Source organism: Triticum urartu, chromosome 3A (genome assembly GCF_056163025.1).
Source record: "Triticum urartu cultivar PI428250 chromosome 3A, HENAU_Tu73, whole genome shotgun sequence".
In the NCBI taxonomy this organism is placed as follows: Eukaryota; Viridiplantae; Streptophyta; class Magnoliopsida; order Poales; family Poaceae; genus Triticum; species Triticum urartu.
This window is the reverse complement of record NC_141875.1, coordinates 34463360-34469929: the sequence shown is the minus strand read 5'-3', so window position 1 is coordinate 34469929 and position 6570 is coordinate 34463360. Positions and strand designations below refer to the sequence as shown.

General features: G+C 44.7%; 1 pseudogene; it reads left to right on the top strand.

Annotated features, from left to right (window-relative positions):
- The first annotated feature begins 3133 nt into the window (after positions 1–3133).
- On the top strand, positions 3134–3272 carry LOC125549686 (small nucleolar RNA Z247; annotated as a pseudogene).
- The last annotated feature ends 3298 nt before the right edge of the window (positions 3273–6570 follow it).

Below are 6570 nucleotides of genomic sequence, written 5' to 3'. Positions count from 1 at the left end.
AGGCAAGTGTGACATAATTCCCTTTGCCTTCCAAACCTTGTCACAATCGAGTGATGTGTCCTCAATGTTCTATGTGCGCAATTGTAACTATAGATGTATAGGATACGATTGTCGCATCTGCGGCTCTTTTTAGAGTACAATAATGGTATATATGCATAGAAGGTGCAACAATAAAGTATGTGGCATTGAATAAGAAGTGTGATCTTAAGGATAAATTGATAGATGTCATCTTGCTGACTTCCGTAGCCACAACATGTGGCATTGAATAAGTATCGTTACACATGAAATTTTTGGAATGTCTTTTTCGAACAACACATCCAAAGAGAGATATACAAGAGAATGTTTTTGAGACATAACCTTATATTAACTTTGAGACCTTTCACAAGAAACACATGGCCTTTTTGTTTTGAGCAAATAACCAATTTAATCTGCATATGTTGGATCACAAGGTTGGAGCTACGAGTAAAGGAACATCTAAGCAGCATCCACATAATGAAAGGTGGAATGGTCCTCCGTAACGACAAAAAATTGCAAAGTGGAGGACACACCATTGGTCTTAATTTGGCCTAACTTTCTTCATAGGTGTCACCACCAGAAAAAACCTACACATAAAAAAATCCAACATGCATGTCGTTACCTAGCCATGGCCACCGCCGTGTCCATACAGCGAGGGATGCTCCGGACCTCAGGCTCGGTCTCACCGACCTCCTGCTTAACCATGTAATTGCAGTGCCAGCCAGGTGGCGTGACACTGCCAAGCCCATGCTTATGATCCACATCAGGGTGACCTCGCCGTCCACAAAACAATCTTTCCCCTATTCTTTCGGCAGGACATCTCATGACAAAATATTTGAACTCGCCCAAGGATTAATTTTTGAACATCATTGGGCATGTATGCACCTTATTTTTCATCAAGTAACTCAGGGAATGAGCTCCTTTTAATATGAGTAAAAAATACAAAAGATACTTATCACTCTATTCAATTGTTCACCATTACAATATGGTTCCTGCAGGTTCCGGTAACCACCCAAAAATTGTACTCCCTCTGATCAAAATTAATTGTCATTGATTTAGTACAATCAGTGACAATTAATTGCATCAGAGGGAGTAGCGTCATTATTAGCAACTTCAATAGCTCATTCATATGCGATTTTGCCCTTTCCAAATCCATTAACTATAGCCCCCATACAATGCGTGAGAAACCTGAGAAAATATATTTTAGATCTCGAGAAGCATATTAACAAATAGGTGGCTGCCCTCATACGTAAGTGTGAGAAATCTGAGAGAATACTTTTAGACATTGAGAAGCATATTAACAAATAGGTGCCTAGGTTAAACTTGCAAACATAGCATACTGTATGTATGTGTGTGTGTGTGTGTGTGTTTGTGTGTGTGAGAGAGAGAGAGAGAGAGAGAGAGAGAGAGATGGGGTCATGTGGACATTTCTATCAAACAGATGTCCTACAACTTGATGCAAAAACAGATCTCTTATGTCTGGGCAGAACAATGAATCAAATCTGATAGCGTAAAGTAGGAGAGGGATCATAACAACAATAATATCATCATAATCAAATGGTAACAGATGAGAGTGTTCATGTGGCCAACATCTCGTGTGCCAAGGCTGCTCTGAGTGTGGAAAAGTGTTCATCGGCTGCAGTGTCCCCACCATCGCCATCCTTCTTTAAGGTCTCCATCATAGAACCATCGCTACTCTGGTCAGGGCAGTTCCAACCTGGTCGTGAGGAGAGTGTGGGTGGGCGGCACTCGTGGGGAGGCATGAGGAGGAGGGGAAGCGAGAAGCGGTCGCGCAGGGTCTCACATGGAGGTGAAAGGAGACGAGGGTTTCACAATTAAATGATAGTTAGTTGGATTTCCTAAATTACAGGGCAGATCGATCAGGGGGGATCTGTCGCGCAAGAAAATCGTATCCGAACCGTTAGATTGGATGGAAGACCACCGGATCGTTATGGGCTCTTAGATTTGATTAAATGGATTACATCTGAGGGTTTTGGTTGTCCATATACATTTGTTTGGGTGGCTGTAGAAATATTCTAATTCACTCTTTCATAAGTAGTTGAAATGTGGTGGTACAAGTAAAAGAAATGCAGTTTTCATAACTGTTTCGACCCAGAAACCACAGAACAATTGTTCTACTGTATTTTCATCAGTGTCTCCATAAATTAAATATGTAAATACTGAAGATGTACATGGAAGTAACCTATAAAATTCCAGGTGTTGGTACCATGATAATGATTACAAGAATGAAACTTGAGCAAGTCAGAGGTTGGAATGTTCGGCAAATCACACGTTTTGTTCTGCCTGATTGTTTGTGATACCTCCCCCTTCGCATTAACATCCACACTGTTAAACAACATGGTGGTCAGGTCCAAGGGGCGCACCACGCACCGGTTATGTTGAGATAAGTCTCGGTCTAGATTTGTTAGAGTATATGATTGTAATCTTTTCATATTTATCTTATCTCTACTTTCCTTGAACCCCAAGATGTAATCTCAACAAACTTGTATGCTTATCAGGGATATGCCCCTACCTATATTAACACGAAACCGTCGCCTAGAGAGAGGTACGATGTTCTCCGCTTCTTCACATGGTATACAGAGCCTCCTCTATCCATCACATCTAGCAAAACCACCCATCGCCAGCCATGTCGTCCTTCTCCAGTGCCGTCCAGGCTTCCCTTGGGCAGGGTGCAGAGAAGCTCACCCGCACCAACTACGTCCTATGGCGAGCGCAGGTGACACCGCAGCTGAGGGGGGCTGGCCTCTACGCCGACGGGACCATGCCGGAACCTGTCAAGATCCTCACCACGAAGGACAAAGACGGGAAAGAAGAGCAGACTCCGAACACTCTCCATCCAATCTGGTTCAGAGAATGGTAGCAGGTACCCGGATACTTGCTTAGTACCCTCACCAAAGAGATCCTCGTGCAGGTTACCTCCATCGCCACGCCGCACGAGCTCTGGGCAGCTCTTGCTCACATGTTCTCGTCGCAATCTCGAGCCCGCGTCAACAACATCCGAGTTGCTCTCTCCACGGTGCAGAAAGGGACGCAATTTGTTGCTACCTACTTCGCCCACATGAGGGCACTCGCAGATGAGCTCGCGGCCGCTGGAAAGCCCATCGATGACGATGAGCTAGTCTCCTACATCACCACCGGCTTCGACATGGAGTACCATCCCCTCATCTCCGTCAACGACGCCCGCACCGACACCATCAGCCTCGACGATCTCTACGCTCAGATGAGCAACTTTGATCAGCGCCTCGCCCTCTACAACAACACCTCGGTGAAGGAAATATGCCCTAGAGGCAATTATAAAGTTATTATTTATTTCCTTATATCATGATAAATGTTTATTATTCATGCTAGAATTGTATTAACCGGAAACATAATACATGTGCGAAAACATAGACAAATAGAGTGTCACTATTATGCCTCTACTTGACTAGCTCGTTGATCAAAGATGGTTATGTTTCCTAGCCATAGACATGAGTTGACATTTGATTAACGGGATCACATCATTAGAGAATGATGTGATTGACTTGACCCATTTCGTTAGCATAGCACTTGATCGTTAAGTTTATTGCTATTGCTTTCTTCATGACTTATACATGTTCCTATGACTATGAGATTATGCAACTCCGTTTACCGGAGGAACACTTTGTGTGCTACCAAACATCACAACGTAACTAGGTGATTATAAAGGTGCTCTACAGGTGTCTCCGAAGGTACTTGTAGGGTTGGCGTATATCGAGATTAGGATTTGTCACTCCGATTGTCGGAGAGGTATCTCTGGGCCCTCTCGGTAATGCACATCAATTAAGCCTTGCAAGCATTGCAACTAATGAGTTAGTTGCGGGATGATGTATTACAGAACGAGTAAAGATACTTGCCGGTAACGAGATTGAACAAGGTATTGAGATACCGATGATCGAATCTCGGGCAAGTAACATACCGATGACAAAGGGAACAATGTATGTTGTTATGCGGTCTGACCGATAAAGATCTTCGTAGAATATGTGGGAGCCAATATGAGCATCCAGGTTCCGCTATTGGTTATTGACCGGAGACGTGTCTCGGTCATGTCTACATAGTTCTCGAACCCGTAGGGTCCGCACGCTTAAAGTTCGGTGACGATCGTAATTAGGGTTTTTGTGTTTTGATGTACCGAAGTTTGTTCGGAGTCCTGGATGTGATCATGGACATGACGAGGAGTCTCGAAATGGTCGAGACATAAAGATTGATATATTGGAAGCCTATATTTGGATATCGGAAACGTTTCGGGTGAAATCGGAATTTTACCGGAGCACCGGGGGGTTACCGGAACCCCCGGGGGGTTAATGGGCCTACATGGGCCCTAAGGGAGAAGAGGAGGGCCGGCCAGGGCTGGCCGCGCGCCCCTCCCCCCTAGTCCGAATAGGACAAGGAAGGGGGGGCGCCCCCCTTTCCTCTTTCTCCCTTCCCCTTTCCTTCTCCAACAAGGCAAGAGGGGGGAGTCCTACACCCGGTGGGAGTAGGACTCCTCCAGGCGCACCCCTAGGGCCGGCCGCACCTCCTCCTCTCCCTCCTTTATATACGGGGTCAAGGGGCACCCCATGACACACACCTTCATCTTCGTGATTATTCCTTAGCTGTGTGCGGTTCCCCCTTCCATGATATTCCACCTTGGTCATATCATAGCGGTGCTTAGGCGAAGCCCTGCGTCGGTAGAACATCATCACCGTCATCATGCCGTCGTGCTGACGAAACTCTCCCTCAACACTCGGCTGGATCGGAGCTCGAGGGACGTCACCGAGTTGAACGTGTGAAGAACACGGAGGTGGCGTACGTTCGGTACTTGGATCGGTCGGATCGGGAAGACGTACGACTACTTCCTCTACGTTGTGTCAACACTTCCGTTGCCGGTCTACGAGGGTACGTAGACAACACTCTCCCCTCTCGTTGCTGTGCATCACCATGATCTTGCATGTGCATAGGAATTTTTTTGAAATTACTATGTTCCCCAACAGTGCCATCCGAGCCTGGTTTTATGCGTTGATGTTATATGCACGAGTAGAACACAAGTGGGTTGTGGCCGATACAAGTCATACCGCTTACCAGCATGTCACACTTTGGTTCTGCAGTATTGTTGGATGAAGCGGCCCAGACCGACATTACGCGTACGCTTACGCGAGACTGGTTTTACCGCCGTGCTATGCACACAGGTGACTAGCGGGTGTCAGTTTCTCCAACTTTAGTTGAACCGGGTGTGGCTACGCCCGGTCCTTGCGAAGGTTAAAACAGCACCAACTTGAAAAACTATCGTTGTGGTTTTGATGCATAGGTAAGAACTGTTCTTGCTAAGCCCGTAGCAGCCACGTAAAACTTGCAACAACAAAGTAGAGGACGTCTAACTTGTTTTTGCAGGGCATGTTGTGATGTGATATGGTCAAGACGTGATGAGACATAATTTGTTGTATAAGATGATCATGTTTTGTTGAAGTTATTGGCAACTAGCAGAAGCCTTATGGTTGTCTCTTTATTGCATAAGATGCAAGCACCAAATAATTGCTTTACTTTATCGCCATGTGATAGCAATAGTTGCAAGAGCAATAGTTGGCGAGATGACCTTATGATGACACATTGATATAGATCAAGATGATGGAGATCATGGTGTCATGCCGGTGACGATGGAGATCATGACGATGCTTTGGAGATGGAGATCAAAGGCACAAGATGATGATGGCCATATTATGTCACATATTTTGATTGCATGTGATGTTTATATTTTATACATCTTATTTTGCTTAGTTCGGCAGTAGCTTTATAAGATGATCTCTCATTAAATTTCAAGATAAAAGTGTTCTCCCTGAGTATGCACCATTGCCAAAGTTCGTCGTGCCCAGACACCACGTGATGATCGGGTGTGATAAGCTCTACGTCCATCTACAACGGGTACAAGCCAGTTTTGCACACGCAGAATACCCAGGTTAAACTTGACGAGCCTAGCATATGCAGATATGGCCTCGGAACCCTGAGACCAAAAGGTCGAGCGTGAATCATATAGTAGATATGATCAACATAGTGATGTTCACCATTGAAAACTACTCCATTTCACATGATGATCGGTTATGGTTTAGTTGATTTGGATCACGTGCTCACTTAGAAGATTAGAGGGATGTCTTTCTAAGTGGGAGTTCTTAAGTAATATGATTAATTGAACTTCAATTTATCATGAACTTAGTCCTGGTGGTATTAAGATATCTATGTTGTAGATCAATGGCTTGCGTTTAGCTCCCCTGTTTTATTTTTGATATGTTCCTAGAGAAAACTAAGTGAAAGATGTTAGTAGCAATGATGCAGATTGGATCTGTGATCTGAGGTTTATCCTCATTGCTGCATAGAAGAATTATGTCCTTGATGCACCGCTAGGTGACAAACCTATTGTAGGAGCAGATGCAGATGTTATGGACGTTTGGCTAGCTCAATATGATAACTACATGATAGTTTAGTGCACCATGCTTAAACGGCTTAGAATCGGGACTTCAAAGACGTTTTGAATGTCATGGACCATAT